This window comes from Chlorocebus sabaeus, chromosome 20, assembly GCF_047675955.1.
Source record: "Chlorocebus sabaeus isolate Y175 chromosome 20, mChlSab1.0.hap1, whole genome shotgun sequence".
NCBI classification, from domain to species: domain Eukaryota; kingdom Metazoa; phylum Chordata; class Mammalia; order Primates; family Cercopithecidae; genus Chlorocebus; species Chlorocebus sabaeus.
This window is the reverse complement of record NC_132923.1, coordinates 91,817,451-91,839,410: the sequence shown is the minus strand read 5'-3', so window position 1 is coordinate 91,839,410 and position 21,960 is coordinate 91,817,451. Positions and strand designations below refer to the sequence as shown.

Sequence of the window (21,960 nt, the reverse complement as noted above, 5' to 3'; positions counted from 1 at the left end):
GGGCCGGGCACGGTGGCTCACGCCTGTAATTCCAGCACTTTGGGAGGTTGAGGTGGATGGATCACAAGGTCAGGAGATCGAGACCATCCTAGCTAACACGGTGAAACCCCATCTCTACTAAAAATACGAAAAATTAGCTGGGCGTGGTGGTGGGCGCCTGCAGTCCCAGCTACTGGAGAGGCTGAGGCAGGAAAATGGTGTGAACCCAGGAGGCGGAGCTTGCAGTGAGCCAAGATCGCACCACTGCACTCCAACCTGGGCGACAGAGTGAGACTCCGTCTCAAAAAAAAAAAAAAAAAAAAAAAGAAATTTACGTTATTCTAGAAAATTTTCTTCAATTATTTCATTCGTGAATTCCTTACCTCTGTTTTCTATTTTTGAAACCCTTATTAACCCCTATTAGTTAAACACTGGAATTTGAGGACTCATTGTTTTAATTTTTGATACATTTTTCCTCCTATTTTTCATCTCTCTTTTTGCTCTACTCTATAGGAATTTTTTTAAGGGGGTTGCAAAAAATAATCACTTTATTTTATATTATAGTTGTAGATATGGAGTATATTTTCTTTAAGAAATGAAAACCTAAGAAGAAAATGTCACTCAACATCGTTGGCATAGCAATAGGTCATCAGGAAAAAACAATACTGTGGTAAACTTGTCTCTTTAATACCGATAATAAAATCTAGGCCAAGCTTCAATACACTTCCTGTTTTTTCACTAGATATTTCTTTTACTGCTGCTCTTCATTCTTTTCCACATTTCATATTAGAGGACTGGTACAGCCTTTAAAACTTCATTGACAGGAGCAAATCCAGTATCCACTGATTTCTTCTCAAATGCACCATAACCCATCAGATAGCCTGGCAGTTTCATTCTCATGTTTACTCGAGTAGCCATGAAACACCTCAATAGGACACACACGAATCCAATGAATATAAGAAATCTATTGAGTTTTGGGATATTTTGTGCATTCGATGGGTCCAGGATTATGAACCCTAAACCTCCCATTGTAAACAGGAAGCTGGATACAAACCCTTCCATAATATATTGTCCATTTACTCTGCAGGCCAAGAAAGCTACTGGCCTCTGATGCCTATGTTCATCAGTCACAGAGCCAACACTTGGAGGTTCAACAATAACATCATAAACTACTACTCTGGTGATGAGGAAGTAAGACGCCACCACCAGAGCACACACAGTCATGGCTGATGGCATGGGCAGCCAGGGTGGCTTCTTCAGCTTCAGGTTGGGACATTAGAGCACAAAGAACGGGACACAATACAAAGTCTCCATGTTGGTAGCAGCAAGGGCTGTTCTCCACAGGAATTTTATTTTCCAACAATTCTATTGAGTTTTAACATTTTCTGTCATCAAAATTGTAATATTCATGGTTTTCTGTTCTTTGCATTTGTTTTTGTAGTATCTAGTTGTTAATTCATAGGCTGCAATTTCTTTTTATTTCTGATACTAATGATTTTTCAAAGTTTTATTCTTTCTGCATAGTTTGTATTTCCCCCAAATTGTCTTTCCAGTTTGTTAGTTCTACTATCTTCCACAGTATTCCACACTGTTGACCATTCACTTTTTGAAACTCAATGCTACCCTGACTTTGATAATAACTTGCTAGTTTTTTCCCGTTACTTTGTTAATTCCTACATTGGCTCCTCTTTTATCAGCTGTTTATTCAAGGATGTTTTCAATCAACAAACACTTATAGAACATTTATTGTTTTATAGGTATCGTGCTTGGTGAGGGACACTCAGAAATTAGCAAAACATGGTTCCTGACCTGACTTCTCAAGTTATCTTACTTTTCTCTTGGTATTCAATTTTTCTCTTTCTTTAATTTTAATTTTTGTGGGTACATAGTAGGTATATATATTTATGGGGTACATGAGACGTTTTGATATAGACATGCAATGCATAATAATCACAACATGGAAAATGGGGTATCCATTACCTCAAATATTTATTCTTTGTGTTACAAACAATCCAATTATACTCTTTCAGTGATTTAAAAATGTACAATTAAATTATTTATTGATTATAACCATCCTGTTGTGCTATCAAATACTAGGTCTTTTTCATTCTAACTATTTTTTGTACCCATTAACCATCCCCACCTCCCCGACATCCTCCCACTACCCTTCCCAGTCTCTCGTAACCATCCTTCTACTCTCTCTATCTCCATGAGCTCAATTGTTTTGATTTTTAGATCTCACAAATAAGTGAGAATATGCGATGATGTTTGTCTTTCTGTGCCTGGCTTATTTCACCTAGCATAATAACCTCCAGTTCCATCCATGTTGTTGCAAATGACAGAATCTCATTCTTTTTGTTTTTTTTGAGATAGGGTCTCACTGTGTCACCCAGGCCGGAGTGCAGTGGCATGATCATGGCTCACTGCAGCCTTAACCTCCTAGGCTCAAGCAATTCTCCTGCCTCAGCCTCCCCAATAGTTGAGACTACAGGTGCATGCCACCAACACCTGACTACTTTTTTTGTAATTTTTGTAGAGATAGAGTTTTGCCATGTTGCCCAGGCTGGCCTTGAACTCCTGAGCTCAAACAATCTGCCTGCTTCGACCTCCCAAAGTGCTGGGACTACAGGTGTGAGTCACTGCACCCAGCTGATCTCATTCTTCTTTATTGCTGAATAGTACACTCCATTGTGTATAAGTACCACATTTTCTTTATCCATTCATCTGCTGATGGACACTTAAGATGGTTCCAAATCTTGGCTATTGTGAACAGTGCTGCAACAAGCAGGCAAGTGCAGACCTCTCTCTGATATACTAATTACCCTTCTTTGGGGTATATACCCAGCAGTGGGATTGCTGAATCATATGGTAGCTCTGTTAGCTTTTTGAGGAATTTTCAAACTGTTCTCCATAGTGGTTGTACTAATTTACTTTGCCACCAACAGTGTACGAGGGTTCCCTTTTCTCCACATCCTCACTGGCACTTGTTATTGCCTGTCTTTTGGATACAAGCCATTTTTACTGAGGTGAGATGATATGTCATTGTGGTTTAGATTTGCATTTCTCTGATGACAAATGATACTGAGTACCTTTTCATATACTCATTTGCCATTTGTATGTCTTCTTTTGAGAAATGTCTGTTCAGATCTATTGCCCATTTTAAAATCAGATTATTAGAGTTTTTTCCTATTGAATTAAGCTCCGTATATATTCTGTGTATTAATCCCTTGTCAGATGGGTAGTTTGCTAATATTTTCTCCTATTCTGTGGGTTGTCTCTTCACTTTGTTGATTATATCCTTTCTGTACAGAAGCTTTTTAACTTGATGTGATCCCATTTATCCATTTTTGCTTTGGTTGCCTGTGCTTGTGGGTTATTACTCAAGAAATCTTTGCCCAGTCCAGTGTCCTAGAGAGTTTCCCCAATGTTTTCTTGTAGTAGTTTCATAGTTTCAGGTCTTAGATGTAAGTCTTTAATCCATTTTTATCTGATTTTTGTATATGGTTAGAGATGGGGGTCAAGTTTCATTTCTTCTGCATATGGATATCCAGTTTCCCAGCATCCATTTATTGAAAAAACTGTCTTTTCCTCAGTGTATGTTCCTGGCATCTTTGTAACAAATGAGTTCAGTGTAGGTGTGTGGATTTGTTTCTGGGTTTTCTATTCTGTTCCATTGGTCTATGTGTCTATTTTATGACAGTACCATGCTATTTTAGTTACTATAGCTCTGTAGTAAAATGTTAAGTCAAGTAATATGATAACTCCAGTTTTGTTCTTTTTGCTTAGGATAGCTTTGATTATTCCAGGTCTTTGTGGTTTCATATAACAAAAAACAATTTTAGAATTATTTTTTTCTATTTCTGTTAATAATGTCATTGGTATTTTGATAGGGATTACATTGAATCTGTAGATTAAGTAGTATGAGTATTTTAACAATATTGATTTTTCCAATTCATGAACATGGAATATCTTTCCATGTTTTGGTGTCTTCTTCAATTTCTTTTATCAGTGTTTTATAGTTTTCATTATAGAAAACTTTCACTTCTTTGGTTAACTCCTAGGCATTTATTTGTGGCTACTGTAAATGGGATTACTTTTCAAATTTATTTTTTAGATGGTTCACTGTTTGCATATACAATTGCTACTGATTTTTTTTTTTTTTTTTTTTTTTTTTAGGTGGAGTCTCACTGTTGTCGCCCTGGCTGGAGTTGCAGTGGCACGATCTTAGCTCACTGCAACCTCTGCCTCCTGGGTTCAAGCAATTCCCCTGCTTCAGCCACCTGAGTAGCTGAGATTACAGGTGCCCACCATCACGCCTGGGTAATTTTTGTATTTTTAGTAGAGGTAGAGTTTCACCATGTTGGCCAGGCTTGTCTCAAACTCCTGACCTTACGTGATCCACCTGCCTTGGCCTCCCAAAGTGATGGGATAACAGACGTGAGTCACCGCACCCGGCCTGCTGATTTTTTGTATGTTGATTTTGTATCCTGCAATTTTACTGAATTTATTCATCAATTCTAATAGTTTCTTGGTGGAGTCTTTAGGTTTTTCCAAATATAAGATCATATCATCTGCAAATGAGGATAATTTGACTTCTTCCTTTCCAATTTAAATGCCCCTTATTTCCGTCTCTTGTTTGCTTGCTCTAGCTAGGACCTCCAGCATTATGTTGAATAACAGTGGTAACATGGGGCATCCTTGTCACGTTCCAGGTCTTAGAGAAAAGGTTTTCAGTTTTTCCTCATTTAGTATATTAGCTGTGGGTCTGCCATATATGTCTTTTATTATGTTGAGGTATGTTCCTTCTATACCCATTTTAAAAGCGTTTTTATCATGAAGAGATGTTAGATTTTATCAAGTGTTTTTCAGCATCAATTGAAATGATCATACGGTTTTTATCCTTTATTCTGCTGATATGATGTATCACATTGATTGATTTCCATATATTGAAACATCCTTGCATCCCAGGGATAAATCCCACTTGGTCATGATGAATGATCTTTTTAATGTATTTTGAATTCAGTTTGTTAGTATTTTGTTGAGGATTTTTTGCATCAATATTCATCAGAGATATTGGCATGTAGTTTTATTTTTTTGATATGTTTTTGTCTGGTTTTGGTATCAGGGTAATACTTGCCTTGTAGAATGAGTCTGGAAGTATTTCTTCCTCCTCTATTTTCAGAATAGTTTGAATAAGATTGGTATTAATCCTTCTCTAAATGTTTGGTAGAATTCAGCTGGGTCTCAGGCTTTTCATTACTGGGTGACTTTTTATTATGGCTTTGATCTTGTTACTTTATTTGGTCTGTTCAAGTTTTGGATTTTTTCATGGTTCAGTCTTGATAGGTTATATGCATCTTGAAATTTGTCCATTGCTTTTAGATTTTCTGATTTATTGGCATATAGTTGTTCACAGTAACCACTAATGATCCTTTGAATTTCTGTGTTATCAGCTGTAATGTCTCCTTTTTCACCTCTGATTTTATTTATTTGGGTCATCTCTCTTTTTTTCTTAGTCTGGCTAAAGGTTTGTCAATTTGTTTCACTTTTCAAAAAACCAACCTTTTGTTTTATTGATTTTTTGTATTGTTTTCTTCATTTCAATTTATTTCTGCTCTGATCTTTATTATTTCTTTTTTCTGTGAATATTAATTTTGGGTTTGGTTTACTCTTGCTTTTCTACTTCTTTAAGATACATCATTAGATTGTTTATTTGAAGTTTTTCTTCTTTTTGATCTAGGTACTTATAGCTATACATTTCCCTCTTAGTACTGGTTTTGCTGTATCCCATAGATTTTAGTATATTGTGTTTCCATTATCATTGGTTTTAAGAAATTTTTCAATTTCCTCTTAATTTCTTTATTGACCCACTGGTCATTCAGAAGCATATTGTTTAATTTCCATGTATTTGTATAGTTTCCAAAATTCCTCGTTATTAATTTCTAGTTTTATTCCATTGTGGTCAGAGAAGATGCTTATTTAAGTTTTTTGTTTGTTTGTTTGTTTACTGTTTTAAGACTTGTTTTGTAACCTAACATGTGGTTTCTCTCTGAGAATAATCCATGTGCTGAGGAAAAGAATGTGTATTCTGCAGTTGCTGGCTGAAATGTTCTGTAAATATCTATTAGTTGCATTTGGTCTATAGTGCAGATTAAATCCAATGTTCCTTTGTTGGTTTTCTGTCTGGAAGATGTGTCCAATGCTAATAGTGGGATGTTGAAGTCTCCAGCTATTACTATACTGAAGTCTATCTCTCTATTTAGTTGTAATAGTGTTTGCTCTATATATTTGGGTGCTCCAGTGTTGGGTGTATATATATTTACAATTACTATATCCTCTTACTGAACCCCTTTATCATTATATTGTCACCTTCTTATAGTTTTTGTCTTGAAATCTATTTTGTCTGACAGAAGTATAGCTGTTCCTGCTCCTTTTTGTTTTCATTGACATGAAATACCTTTTTCAATGCCTTTTCGGTCTATGTTTGTCTTTATAAGTGAAGTGTGTTTCTTGTAGGTAACAGATCATTGGGTCTAATTTTTTTTAATCCATCCAGCCACTTTATGTCTTTTTATCAGAGAGCTTAGTCTATTTACATTCAGTGTTGTTATTGATAAGTAAGGACTTAGTCCTGCCATTTTGTTATTTGTTTTCTGGTTGTTTTGTGGTCTTCTCTTCCTTCTTTCCTTCCTGTTTTCCTTTAGTGAAGGTGATTTTCTCTGGTGATATGATTTAGTTTCTTACTTTTAACTTTTTGTGTATTTGTTGTATTGTTTTTGGCTTGAAGTTACCACGAAGCTTGCAAATACTATCTTATAACCCATTATTTTAAACTGATAAAAAACTTACACCATTTGAATAAGCAAACAAGCCAAAAGAAACCTAATAAAAACTCTACAACTTACCTTTGTCCCCCTGCTTTTTAACTTTTTGTTGTTTCTACTTGTATCTTATTATGCTATGTCTTGAAAGTTGTAGTTATTATTTGTGATTGGTTCATAGTTTAGTCTTTCTACTTGAGTAGTTTATACATCACAGTTAAAGCATTATAATATTCATGTGTTCTTCTGTCTACTTACTATCACCAGTGAGTTCTGTACCTTCATATGATTTTTTCATGTTCACTAACATCCTTTTTGTACTGATAGAAGTACTCCCTTTTAGTATTTCTTGTAGGCCAGTTCTGGTGTTGATGAAATCCCTCAGTTTTTGTTTGTCTGGGAAAGTCTTTTTTTCTCCTTCATGTTTGAAGGGTATTTTTGCCAAACATACTATTTTAGGATAAAAGTTTTTTTTCCTTCACTTTAAACATGTCATGCCACTCTCTCCTGGCCCGTAAAGTTTCCACTGAAAAGTCTGCTGCCAGACTCCACTGTATGTTACTTTTTAATTTTCTCTTGCTGCTTTTAGGATCCTTTCTTTATCCTTGACCTTTGGGAGTTTGATTATGAAATGTCTTGAACTAGTCTTCTTTGGGTTAAATATGCTTGGTATTCTATAACCTACTTGTACTTGGATACTGATATATCTTCCTCTAGGTCTGGGAAGTTCTCTGATATAATCCCTTTGAATAAATTCTCTACCCCCAATCTCTTTCTCTACGTCCTCTTTAAGGCCAATAACCCTTAGATTTGCCCCTTGAAGCTATATTCTGGATCTTGCAGGTATGTATCACTCATTTTATTCTTTTTTTCTTTTATCTCCTCAGACTGTGAATTTTCAAATAGCCCGTCTTCAAGCTCACTAATTCCTTCTCTGCTTGATGAATTCTGCTATTAAAAGACTCTGATGCATTCTTCTGTATGCTAATTGCATTTTTCAGCTCCAGAATTTCTGCTTCTTTTGAATTATTTCAATCTCTTTGTTAAATTTATCTGATAGAAGTCTAAATTCCTTCTTTGTGTTATCTTGAATTTCTTTGAGTTTCCTCAAAACAGCTATTTTGAATTCTTTCTGAAAGGTTACACATCTCTGTTTCTCCAGGATTGGTTTCTGGTACCTTTAGTTCATTTGATGAGGTCATGTTTTCCTGGATGATGTTGATGCTTGTAGATGTTTGTCAGTGTCCAGGCATTGAAGAGTTAGGTATTTGGTGTAGTCTTCTCAGCCTGGGCTTGTTTGTACCTGTCCTTCTTGGGAAGGCTTTCCAGATATGTGAAAGGACTTGGGTATTGTGATCTAAGCTGTATCTGCTTTAGTGGTCACCCCAACCCCAGTAATGCTGTGGTTCTTGCAGACCCATAGAGGTACCTCCTTGGTGGTCTAGAACAAGATCCAGAAGAATTCTCTGGGAAACCAGGCAGAGACTCTTGTTCTCTTCCCTTAGTTTCTTCCAAACAAATGGGATCTTTCTCTGTTCTGAGCTACCTGGAGCTGGTAGTGGTGTGACGTAAGTACCCTTGTGGTCACCACCACTAGGACTGTGCTTGGTCAAATCTGAAGCCAGCACCAAATTAGGTCTCACCTAAGGTTTGCTGTAACCACTCCTTGGCTATTATCTGTGTTCACTCAAGGCCCTGAGGCTCCACAATCAGCAGGTGGCAAAGCCAGCCCGGCCTGTGTCCTTCTCTCCAGGATGGTGGGTTCCTCCAGACTCTGGGTGTGTCCAGAGGTGCCATCCCGGAGCCAGGGACCAGAGTAAAAAAACCTTAGATGTTCACCTGCTGTTCCATTGTACTGTGGCTGAACTGGCACTCAAACCACAAGACATAGTCCTTCCTGTCAGGCCTCTGAGCCCAAGCTAAGCCATCGTATCCACTGTGACCTGCATGTATGTAAGTCCAGATGGCCCAAAGCAAGTGAAGAATCACAAAAGAAGTGAAAATGGCCAGTTCCTGCCTTAACTGATGATATTCCACCACAAAAGAAGTGAAAATGGCTGGTTCCTGCCTTAACTGATGACATTACCTTGTGAAATTCCTTCTCTTGGCTCATCCTGGCTCAAAAGCTCCCCAACTGAGCACCTGGTGACCCCCACCCCTGTCAGCCAGAGAACAATCCCCTTTAACTGTAATTTTCCACTACCTACCCAAATCTTATCAAATGGCCCCACCCCTATCTCCCTTCGCTGACTCTCTTTTCGGACTCAGCCTGCCTGCACCCAGGTGAAATAAGCAGCCTTGTTGCTCACACAAAGCCTGTTTGGTGGTCTCTTCACACGGACGCATGTGACAATTGGTGCTGAAGATCCAGGACAAGAAGACTCCTTTGGGAGACCAGTCCCCTGTCCTCGCCCTCAGTCCGTGAGGAGATCCACCTACAAGCTTGGGTCCTCAGACCAACTAGCCCAAGGAACATCTCACCAATTTATTTTTCTTTTTTGGGGGGCGGGGGCGGGGATGGAGTTTCACTCTTTTTGCCCAGGCTGGAGTGCAATGGCACAACCTCAGCTCACTGCAAGCTCCACCTCCCAGGTTCAAGCGATTCTCCTGTCTCAGCCTCCCAAGTAGCTGGGATTACAGGCACCTGCCACCACACCAGGCTAATATTTTTGTATTTTTAGTAGAGACGGGGTTTCACCATGTTGGCCAGGATGGTCTCGATCTCTTGCTCATGATCTGCCTGCCTTGGTCTCCCAAAGTGCTGGGATTACAGGCGTGAGCCACCACACCTAGCCAACATCTCACCAATTTCAAATCAGGTAAGCAGTCTTTTCACTCTCTTCTCCAGCCTCTCTTGCTAGCCTTCAATCTCCCTTTCTTGCTACCCTTCAATCTCCCCATCCTTCCAATTCCAGTTCTTTTTCCTCTCTAGTAGAGACAAAGGAGACACATTTTATCTGTGGACCTAAAACTCTGGCGCCAGTCACGGACTCAGGAGGACAGCCTTCCCTTGGTGTCTGACCACCGCAGGGATGCCTGCCTTGGCCATTCACCCACATTCCCTTGGTGGCAAGTCAACTGCGGGGACACCTGCTTTGGCTGGTCACCCACATTGCAGCCCTGGGCTGCTCACCCACCCCCTTCTCCGTGTCTCCACCTTTCTCTTTAAACTTACCTCCTTCACTATGGGCAACCTTCCACCCTCCATTCCCCCTTCTTCTCCCTTAGCCTGTGTTCTTAAAAACTTAAAACCTCTTCAACTCACACCTGACCTAAAACCTAAACACCTTATTTTCTTCTGCAACACCGCCTGGCACCAATACAAACTTGATAATGACTCTAAATGGCCAGAAAACGGCACTTTTGATTTCTCCATCCTACAAGACCTTGATAATTTTTGTCGAAAAATGGGCAAACGGTCTAAGGTGCCTTACATCCGGGCATTTTTCATACTTCGTCCCCTCCCTAGTCTCTGTTCTCAATGCAATTCCTCTCAAATCCTCCTTTCCCTCCTGTCTGTCCCTTCAGTCCCAACCCCAAGCGTAGCTGAGTCTTTCCAATCTTCCTTTTCTACAGACCCATCTGATCTCTCCCCTCCTCCCCAGGCTGTTCGTCGCCAGGCCAAACCAGGTCCCAATTTTTCCTCAGTCTCCGCTTCTCTATAATCCTTCTATCACCTCCCCTCCTCACACCTGGTCCAGTTTACAGTTTGGTTCCTTGACTAGCTCTTTCCTACCTGCCCAACAATTTCCTCTTAGAGAGGTGGCTGGAGCTGAAGGCACAGTCAGGATACATGTGCCTTTTTCCCTATCAGACCTCTCTCAGATCAGTCAGGGTTTAGGCTCTTTCTCATCAGACCCCACTAAATATATACAGGAATTCAGATATCTAACTCTGTCCTACAACTTAACCTGGAGTGACTTAAACGTTATCCTAACTTCTAACCTCTCCCTAGATGAACCGGCAAGAGTTTTTTCTCTAGCCCAATCTCATGCTGACAACCGCCAGCTCCATGAGCCAGAGCTCCAGGAAGGCATTAGAGCAGTTCCCCGAGAGGATCCCCAATGGAACTATCAGGTAGATTCCCCGGGTATAGTTAGGTGAGATTACATGATTTCCTGCCTAGCTGAAGGGCTTAAAAAGGCAGCTTACAAAGCTGTTAATTATGACAAGCTTAAAGAAACTACCCAAGGAAAAGAAGAAAACCCAGGCCAGTTCATGGCCCGCTTAGCAGCAACCCTTAGATGCTTTACCGCCCTAGACCCAGAGGGGCCAGAGGCCGCCTTATTCTTAATATGCATTTTATCACCCAATCCGCTCCTGACATTAGGAAAAAACTCCAGAAGTTGGATTCCGGCCCTCAAACCCTACAACAGGACTTAACTAACCTCGCCTTCAAGGTGTACACTTATAATAGTGAGGAGGCAGACAAACAACAACGCATCTATGAGTCACAGCTACTTGCCTCCAATGTAAGACGACCCACAACCACGTCTCCAGCATACAAAAACTTCAGAACACTCAAGCCACGGCTCCCAGGGGCTCCTTCAAAACCTCCTCGTGGACCTTGCTTCAAATGCCAAAAGCCTGGCCACTGGGCCTTGGAATACCCGCAGCCCAGGATTCCTCCTAAGCCATGCCCTGTCTGTACGGGCCTCCACTGGAGGTCGGACTGTCTGACTCACACCGCTGCTGCTCCTAAAGCCCCTGGAGCCCAAACCCAATATTCCTTGGCCAACTCCTTCCCAGATCGCCTCAGCTTAGCAGCTGAAGACTGACGCTGCCTGCTCACTTCGGAAGCCCCCTGGACCATCATGGATGCTGAGCTTTGGGTAACTCTTACAGTGGAGAGGGTAAGTCCGTCCCCCATTTAATTGATACAGGGGCTAGCCACTCCACATTACCTTCTTTTCAAGGGCCTGTTTCCCTTGCCCCTGTAACTGTTGTGGGTATTGATGGCCAAGCTTCAAAACCCCTTAAAACTCCCCCACCCTGGTACTAATTTGGACATTCTTTTATGTACTCTTTTTGAGTTATCCCCACCTGCCCAGTTCCCTTATTAGGCCGAGACATTTTAACCAAATTATCTGCTTCCCTGACTATTCCTGGACTACAGCCACATCTCACTGCTGCCCTTTTTCCTAACCCAAAGCCTCCTTTGCATCTTCCTCTCGTATCCCCCCACCTTAACCCACCAGTGTGGGACACCTCTACTCCCTCCCTGGCAACTGATCACATGCTCATTACTATCCCATTAAAACCTAATCATCCTTACCCCACTCAACGCCAGTATCCCATCCCGCAGCAGGCTTTAAAAGGATTAAAGACTGTTATCACTCGCCTGCTACAGCATGGGCTTCTAAAACCTATAAACTCTCCTTACAATTCCCCCATTTTACCTGTCCAAAAATCGGATAAGTCTTACAGGTTAGTTCAGGATCTGCACCTTATCAACCAAATTGTTTTGCCTATCCACCCTATAGTGCCCAACCCATACACTCTTCTGTCCTCAATACCTTCCTCTACAACTCACTATTCCATTTTGTTCTTAAAGATGCTTTTTTTCACTATTTCCCTGCACCCCTCTTCCCAGCCTCTCTTTGCTTTTACCTGGACTGACCCTGACACCCATCAGTCCCAGCAGCTTACCTGGGATGTGATGCCTCAAAGTTTCAGGGATAGCCCTCATTACTTCAGCCAAGCTCTTTCTCATGATTTCCTTTCTTTCCACCCCTCTGCTTCTCACCTTATTCAATATATTGATGACCTTCTACTTTGTAGCCCCTCCTTTGAATCTTCTCAACAAGACACCCTCCTGCTCCTTCAACATTTATTCTCCAAAGGGTATCGGGTATCCCCCTCCAAAGCTCAAATTTCTTCTCCATCTGTTACCTACCTCGGCATAATTCTTCGTAAAAACACACATGCTCTCCCTGACGATCGTGTCTGACTGATCTCTCAAATCCCAACACCTTCTACAAAACAACAACTCCTTTCCTTCATCAGCATGGTTGGATACTTTCACCTCTGGACACTTGGTTTTGCCATCCTAACAAAACCATTATATAAACTCACAAAAGGAAACCTAGCTGACCCCATAGATCCTAAATCCTTTCCCCACTCCTCTTTCTATTCCTTGAAGACAGCTTTAGAGACTGCCACCATACTAGCTCTCCCTGACTCATCCCAACCCTTTTCATTATACAGAGCCGAAGTGCAGGGCTGTGCAGTCAGAATTCTTACACGAGGACCGGGACCACGCCCTGTAGCCTTTTTGTCCAAATAACTTGACCTTACTGTTTTAGGCTGGCCATCGTGTCTCTGTGCAGCAGCTGCCACCACCCTAATACTTCTAGAGGCCCTCAAAAATCACAAACTATGCTCAACTCACTCTCTACAGCTCTCATAACTTCCAAAATCGATTTTCTTCCTCACACCTGATGCATATACTTTCTGCTCCCCGGCTCCTTCAGCCATACTCACTCTTTGTTGAGTCTCCCACACTTACCATTGTTCCTGGCCCAGACTCCAATCCAGCCTCCCACATTATTCCAGATGCCACACCTGACTCCCATGACTGTATCTCTCTGTGATCGACCTGACATTCACCCTGTTTCCCCATATTTCCTTCTTAACTATTCCTCACCCTGATCACATTTGGTTTATTGATGGTAGTTCCACCAGGCCTAATCACCACTCATCAGCAAAGGCAGGCTATGCTATAGTATCTTCCACATCTGTCTTTGAGGCCACCACTCTGCCCGCCTCCACTACCTCTCAGCAAGCCCAACTCATTGCCTTAATTCGGGCCCTCACTCTTGCAAAGGCACTACGTGTCAATATTTACACTGACTCTAAATATGCCTTCCATATCCTGCACAATCATGCTGTTATGTGGGCAGAAAGAGGTTTCCTCACTACACAAGGGTCCTCTATCATTAATGCTTCTTTAACAAAAACTCTTCTCGAGGCCCCTTTACTTCCAAAGGAAGCTGGAGTCATTGACTGCAAGAGCCATCAAAAGGCATCAGACACCATTGCTCTAGGCAACGTTTATGCTGATAAGGTGGCTAAAGCAGCAGCTAGCATTCCAACTTCTGTACCTCATGGCCAGTTTTTCTCCTTCTCATTGGTCACTCCCACCTACTCCCCTGCTGAAACTACCACCTATCAATCTCTTCCCACACAAGCAAATGGTTCTTGGACCAAGGAAAATATTTCCTTCCAGCCTCACAGGCCCATTCTATTCTGTCGTCATTTCATAACCTCTTCCATGTAGGTTACAAGCTGCTAGCCCATCTCTTAGAACCTCTCATTTCCTTCCCATCGTGGAAATCTATCCTCAAGGAAATCACTTCTCAGTGTTCCATCTGCTATTCTACTACCCCTCAGGGATTGTTCAGGCCCCCTCCCTTTCCTACACATCAAGTTCGGGGATTTGCCCTGCCCAGGACTGGCAAATTGACTTTACTCACATGCCCCGAGTCAGAAAACTAAAATACCTCTTGGTCTGGGTAGACACTTTCACTGGATGGGTAGAGACCTTTCCCACAGGGTCTGAGAAGGCCACCACAGTCATTTCTTCCCTTCTGTCAGACATAATTCCTCGGTTTGGCCTTCCCACCTCTATATGGTCTGATAATGGACAGGCCTTTACTAGTCAAATCACCCAAGCAGTTTCTCAGGCTCTTGGTATTCAGTGGAACCTTCATATCACTTACCATCCTCAATCTTCAGGAAAGGTAGAACGGATTAATAGTCTTAATTTTAAAGACACACCTCACCAAGCTCAGCCTCCAACTTAAAAAGGACTGGACAGTACTTTTGCCTCTTGTCCTTCTCAGAATTAGAACCCGTCCTTGAGATGCTACAGGATACAATCCATTTGAACTTTTATATGGACGCACTTTCTTGCTCGGTCCCCACCTCATCCCAGACACCAGCCCTCCAGGCGACTATCTTTCAGTCCTCCTGAAGGCTAGACAGGAAATTCACCAGGCTACTAATCTTCTCTTGCCTACTCCAGATTCTCAGCCATATGAAGACACCCTAGCTGGACCATCAGTTCTTGTTAAGAATCTGACCCCTCAAACTCTACAACCTCGATGGATCAGACCCTACTTAGTCATCTATAGTACCCCAACTGCCATCTGCCTGCAGGATCCTCCCCACTGGGTTCACCGTTCCAGGATAAAGCTGTGTCCATCGGACAGCCAGCCTAATCTCTCCTCTTCCTCCTGGAAGTTGCAAGTATTCTCCCCTACTTCCCTTAAACTCACTCGCATTTCTGAAGAACAGTAATAACCCTTATGAGCCTAATACATCCCTTCATTCTATTAGGTCTGTTCATCCTTACCCTACTTTTTGCAATAGGGCTTTACGAAGTGACCCCCACTACTCTGACTGAGCCCCAAAAACTAGTCATCCCTACTATCTTCTGTCTAGTCACACTCCTATTCACCATTCTCAACTACTCATAAATGCCTTACTCTTGTTTACACTGCCAGTTTACAGTTTCTCCAAGCCATCATAGCTGATATCTCTTGGTGCTATCCCTAAACTGCTACTCTTAACTCCCTCTTAGAATGGATAGATGATCTTTGCTGGCAGGGGACCCTCCAATACTTTCACCCTGATGAAGTTCTATTCTTTACTTTTATATTCACTTGTATTCTCATTCCTACTCTTATGCCACCCTCTACCTCTCCCCAGCTATCTCTAACACACTATCAATCTTACCCACTCTCTCCTAGCCGTTTCTAATCACTCCTTAGCAAACAATTGCTGGCTTTGCATTTCCCTTTCTTCCAGCGCCTACACAGCTGTCCCCGCCTTACATACAGACTGGGCAACATCTCCTGTCTCCCTACACCTCCGAGCTTCCTTTAACAGCCCTCATCTTTACCCTCCTGAAGAACTCATTTACTTTCTAGGCAGGTCCAGCAAGACCTCCCCAGACATTTCACATCAGCAAGCTGCGGCCCTCCTCCGCACTTACTTAACAAACCTTTCTCCTTATATCAACTCTACTCCCCCCATATTTGGACCCCTCACAACACAAACTACTATTCCTGTGGCCGCTCCTTTATGCATCTCTCGGCAAAGACCCACTGGAATTCCCCTGTGTAACCTTTCACCTTCTCGATGTTCCTTCACTCTTCATCTCCAAAGCCCAACTACACACATCACTGAAACAACTGGAGCCTTCCAGCTCCGCATTACAGATAAGCCCTCTATCAGTACTGGCAAACTTAAAAACATTAGCAGTAATTATTGCTCAGGAAGATACTTACTCTGTATTTCACTCCATCCTTGGCTACCTTCCCCTTGCTCGTCAGACTCTCCTCCCAGGCCCTCTTCTTGTTTACTTATACCCAGCCCCGTAAGTAACAGTGAAAGGTTGCTCGTAGACACTCAACGTTTTCTCATACATCATGAAAATCGAACCTCCTCCTCTACACAGTTACCCCATCAGTCCCCATGACAACCTCTGATGGTTGCCGCCCTAGCTGGATCCCTAGGAGTCTGGGTACATGACACCCCTTTCAGCACTCCTTCTCAACTTTTTACTTTGCATCTCTGGTTTTGCCTCGCACAAGGTTTCTTCTTCCTCTGTGGATCCTCTACCTATGTGTGTCTACCTGCTAATTGGACAGGCACATGCACATTAGTTTTCCTTACTCTCAAAATTCTATTTGCAAATGGGACTGAAGAGCTCCCTGTTCCCCTCATGACACCAACACGACAAAAAAGAGTTATTCCACTAATTCCCTTGCTTGTTGGTTTAGGACTTTCTGCCTCCACTATTGCTCTCAGTACTGGAATAGCAGGCATTTCAACCTCTGTCACGACCTTCCGTAGCCTCTGTAATGACTTCTCTGCTAGCATCACAGACATATCACAAACGTTATCAGTCCTCCAGACCCACGTTGACTCTTTAGCTGCGGTTGTCCTCCAAAACCGCCAAGGCCTTGACTTACTCACTGCTGAAAAAGGAGGACTCTGTATATTTTTAAATGAAGAGTGTTGTTTTTACCTAAATCAGTCTGGCCTGGTATATGACAACATAAAAAAAACTCAAGGATAGAGCCCAAAAACTCGCCAACCAAGCAAGTAATTACGCTGAACCCCCTTGGGCACTCTCTAATTGGATGTCCTGGGTCCTCCCAATTCTTAGTCCTTTAATACCTATTTTCTCCTTCTTTTATTCGGACTGTGTATCTCCGTTTAGTTCCTCAATTCATCCAAAACCATATCCAGGACATCACCAATCATTCTATACAACAAATGCTCCTTCTAACAACCCCACAATATCACCCCTTACCACAAAATCCTCCTTTAACTTCACCTCTCCCCCTCTAGGTTCCCACGCCGCCCCTAATCTCGCTCAAAGCAGCCCTGAGAAACATCACCCATTATCCCTCCATGCCACCCCCCAAAAAATTTTTGCTGCTCCAACACTTCAATACTATTTTATGTTATTTTTCTTATTAATATAAGAAGGCAGGAATGTCAGGCCTCTGAGCCCAAGCTAAGCCATCTTATCCCTTGTGACCTGCAGGTATGTTCGGATGGCCCGAAGCAAGTGAAGAATCACAAAAGAATTGAAAATGGCCAGTTCCTGCCTTAACTGATGACATTCCACCACAAAAGAAGTGAAAATGGCTGGTCCCTGCCTTTACTGATGACATTACCATGTGAAATTCCTTCTCTTGGCTCATCGTGGCGCAAAAGCTCCCCCACTGAGCACGTTGTGACCCCCACCCCTGCCAGCCAGGGAACAACCCCCTTTGATTGTAATTTTCCACTACCTACCCAAATCTTATAAAACCTTCCCACCCCCATCTCTCTTCATTGACTCTCTTTTTGGACTCAGCCCACCTGCACCCAAGTAAAATAAACAGCCTTTTTGCTCACACACAGTCTGTTTGGTGGTCTCTTCACACGGACATGCATGACACTTCCCACTCTTCCTGCCCCTTTCCAAAGGCAGAGGAGCCTCCCATGGTCGCCACTACCACAGGCCCATGAGGAGTACTGCTAGACTACCACTTAAGGCCCAAGGCCTCTCCAGTCAGCTTGTGGTGAATGCTGCCTGGCTTGGGACTCACCCTTCAGGGCAGTGCACTCTCCAATGGCCCAGGGCAGGTCTAGAAAAGCCATCCAAGAGCCAAGTCCTGGAATTGAGGACCCCAAGAGGCCACTTGGTGCTCTAGACCCTGTGGCTGAGCTGGTACCTAAGGTGCAAGACAAAGTCCCCTTTGTTTTTACTTCCACTTTTCTCAAGTGGAAGGCATCTTGTCCCATAGCCACCATAGCTGGGAATGTCCTGAGACTCGCCTTAAGCCAGCAAGTTTCAGAGTCTCACCCAAGGTTCTCAATGCAGTACATGGGTATCACTACTGGTTATTCAGGGCCCCCAGGGCTCTTCAGTTAGCAGGCAATTAATCCTGCCAGGATTAGTTCCTTCCCTTCAAAGGCAGCAGGTTCCTTTCTGGCCCAAGGTGTGTCAAGAAATGTAGTACAGGGAGCTAGGGCCTGGAAAGGGGGCTTCACGACTCTGACTGGTGCCCTATCCTGGTGTGGGTGAGCTGGTATCCAAGATACAAGACAAACTCATCCCCACTCTTCCCTCTCCTCTCCTCAAGCAAAGGGATGGGGCTTCTTTTGGAGCTGTAAACTGAACTGCCTGGGGTTAAGGGAAGGGTGATGCCATCACTCCCTCAGCTACCCCAGCTGGTGTCTCAGTAGGTCACATGTCTCCCCACAGTCCACTGTCTCTGGGCCCAGTTCAGCATTGGGACTTGTCTAGGAGATGCAGTCCTTGCAGCCTAGACTGCCTTTCGAGTTAATTTAAGGCCCCAGAGCACTTTAGCCCACAGATGTGAGGCTTGCTGGAACTCAAGTTTGGACTGCTGGGACTGGTAATTCCTCTTTGGCTAGGGCCAATTTAAATGCTCCCTCTATGGGGAGGTGTCAGCTGAGTTTGTTCTGGTTTTGTTTTCTGTTATAATAGGGAAGCACTGAGTTTAATGCCTCAGAAATGCTGCAATTTATGTTTTCCCAATGCACCAAAATGCTTTCCATACCATGATATGACTGCAGGGCGACTGGGGAGGTATGGACTAGTGATTCAAGACTTTTTCCTACTTCCTCAGTGCCTCTTTTAGCAATATGAAGTTAAAACCAGGTTATTATGAGTGCTCACCTGATTTTTGGTTCTTATGTGGGTACTGCTTTTGTGTGTAGATGGTTCTTAGATTGGTGTCCTCATGTGAGCAGGTAGGGAACAAATGGTGTAGCCTTCTATTCTGCCATCTTGTTCTGCCTCCTTCCTCAATCTTTCTTTTTGGATAAGAGAAACTGAAGTCCTGGCCAGGATGCTGTATTCCAGAGAATCTTGGGATATGGAGTTACCAGAGCAAATCACAAATAGGGCATAGAGTAGTGCTAGAGGCAGAGCTGGAAGGATAGTCAAATCTGAGTAACCAATCCCAAAAAGATAAGGCAATGTCTAGCTACAAACACATATAGGGACTAATACAAGAAGTGATTTCAGGGAAGTGGGGAGCAGAGCAAAGCTTGGATCTGTTCTTAAAATTCAAAGCAGGCAGCTAGCAGTTTTAGGAATTTTATTCCTGCTGTTTTAGGTTTGTTTTGGTGAGGAATGGGGTTAAAGAGAAAGGAGAAGGAAAATGTTCTAAGTGTTTAAAGATTTAGCAGGGAACAGAAATACGATTTCAAACATCATTTTTATCTAAAATTTTTGATTCCAAAAATTCTGACTTTCTCCCTCAGTTCCAGGTCCACATATTTAACTGTTTATCAGAATTCTTTATCTAAATGTCCTAGAAGTATCTCAAACTTAAATTTATCTTCCTCCTAAATTCATTTATCCTCTTTTGTTCCCTAATGAATGGCAACATCATTATCAAAACCATCAATGCCATTCTAGCTAGACATTTTGGAATTCAGTTTTATGTCTTCTTCTTCACTCCTCACTCATCCAATACACTTGGGTTTTCAGTCTAGTCCATTTTACCTCTATGATATCTCCTTTTTGTATCATTGCTTATACCAGTACTGGTTAAGAAATAGATCAAGAAAGGGCCTGTAGAATACTATGGAACCTGTCATAGAAAGCTAATATAAGTATGGGATAAACATGTATACAGAAGTAGTAGTTCCTGGGGAAGGTTGAGAATCACATCTCGAGTTGATTGTGGCAACTGCAGCCTAATTTCAGACAAAAATTAAGATATGGGAATGGGAAGTGTAATGAGGAATATAATTTCTTCAGCACAGTAGTAATGAGGGAAGAGGGTTGTTTTGGTGACAGTTGTGGTGAAAAAGACAGGCCAATACTGGTCCTGAACCAAGGCAGCCAGTTCAAGAAGAGGCCAGAGAGCTTGGAAATAATTCTGGGGGAAAAGATAGTGGGAATGAGGCACAAAAGCAGGCCATAGCCCAGCTGTCAGGGTACAGAGCTATTCTTCCCTCTGGTGCTACAGGCCTGGGGATGGGGGCAGAACTCAGGTCTCAAAAAGGAGGTCAGAGAAGTAGAACAGCCTCTCTGTGTGGGATAGGAAGAGATATAGAGAGCTACCATTTGACAGTATCACTCAAATAGAGAGAGCTCAGTTATTATATAAACACTGCAACTTTGAGTGTAAAGCATATAACATTTTTGCTAGTTAGCAAGAGCTCCTGAAAGCCTGTCTGACTGTTCTTTCTTTATTCCTTTTAATTTTTTTTTTTTTTTTTTTTTTTGAGACAGGGTCTTACTCTGTGTCCATGCTGAGGACAGTAGCATGACACTGTTCATTGCAGCCTCGACATCCTGGGCCCAAGCAATTCTCCTGCATCAGCTTCCCAAGTAGCTGGGACCACAAGCACACACCACCATGCACGGCTAATTTTTTTATTTTTTGTAGAGATGAGGTCTCACTATGTTGTTCAGGCTGTTCTCCTGGACTCCAGCAATCCTGTTGCCTTGACCTCCCAAAGTGTTGGGATTACAGGCGTTGAGCCACCATGCCCAGCTCTGACTGTTCTTTCTGAGGTTGTTTGTAGGACTTGATTGGCTCTGTTGAACAACTGGGAAAGGCAGGTCCTTTGGCATGTGGACTACTCTATTATACAGGCCACCCACCCAGTCTCATTGCCTCTTCCACACTAGTAGTAAAGTTATTGTATTAGTCCGTTCTTGCACTGCTATAAAGAAATAACTGAAACTGGGTAATTTATAAAGAAAAGTTTAATTGGATCACGGTTCCACAGGATGTACAGGAAGCATGTCTGGGGAGGCCTCAGGAAACTTACAAGACAAAGGGGAAGCAGGCATGTCTTACATGGCTGGTGCAGAAGGAAGAGAGAGAAGTGGGAGGTGCTAAACACTTTTATTTATATTTATTTATTATTTTGAGACAAAGTCCGGTTCTATCACCAGGCTGGAGTGCAGTGGCGCAATTTTGGTTCACTGCAATCTCTGCCTCCTGGGCTCAAGCCATCCTCCCACCTCAGCCTCCCAAGTAGCTGGGACTACAGGTACGCACCACAATGCCCAGCTAATTTTTGAATTTTTTGTGGAGACAGGGTTTTTCCATGTTTCCTGGGCTGGTCTCAAACTCCGGGGTGCAAGCAATCCACCCACCTTGGCTTCCCAAAGTGCTGGGATTACAGGTGTGAGCCTCTGCGCCCGGCCTACACACTTTTAAATAACCAGATCTCATGAGAACTCACTCACTATCATGAGAACAACAAGGGGTAAATCCACCTCCATGATCCAATCACCTCCCATCATGCTCCTTCTCCAACAGTGGGGATTACAAATTCAATATGAGATTTGGGTAGGGACACAAATCCAAACCATATCATTCTGCCCCTGGCCCCTTCTAAATCTCATATCCTTCTTACATTGCAAAATACAATCATCCCTTCTCAACAGTCCCCCAAGTCTTAACTCATTTCAGCATTAACTCAAAAGTCCACCGTCCAAAATCTCATCTGAGACAAGGCAAGTCCCTTCCACCTATGAGCCTGTAAAATCAAAAACAAGTTAGTTACTTCCAAGATACAATGGAAATATAAGCATTGGGTAAATACACCTGCCATTTCAAAAGGGAGAAATCAGCCAAAAGAGAGGGGCTACAGGCCCCAG

General features: G+C 42.6%; 1 protein-coding gene and 1 pseudogene across 2 annotated transcripts in view; both read right to left on the bottom strand.

The window, feature by feature from the left end:
• The window catches only part of ZSWIM5 (zinc finger SWIM-type containing 5), a 197,304-nt gene that overhangs the window by 51,749 nt on the left and 123,595 nt on the right, over window positions 1-21,960 (bottom strand). The gene's annotated exons all lie outside the window — the stretch shown is intronic.
• Window positions 371-4,053, bottom strand: LOC103224917 (oligosaccharyltransferase complex subunit OSTC pseudogene; annotated as a pseudogene).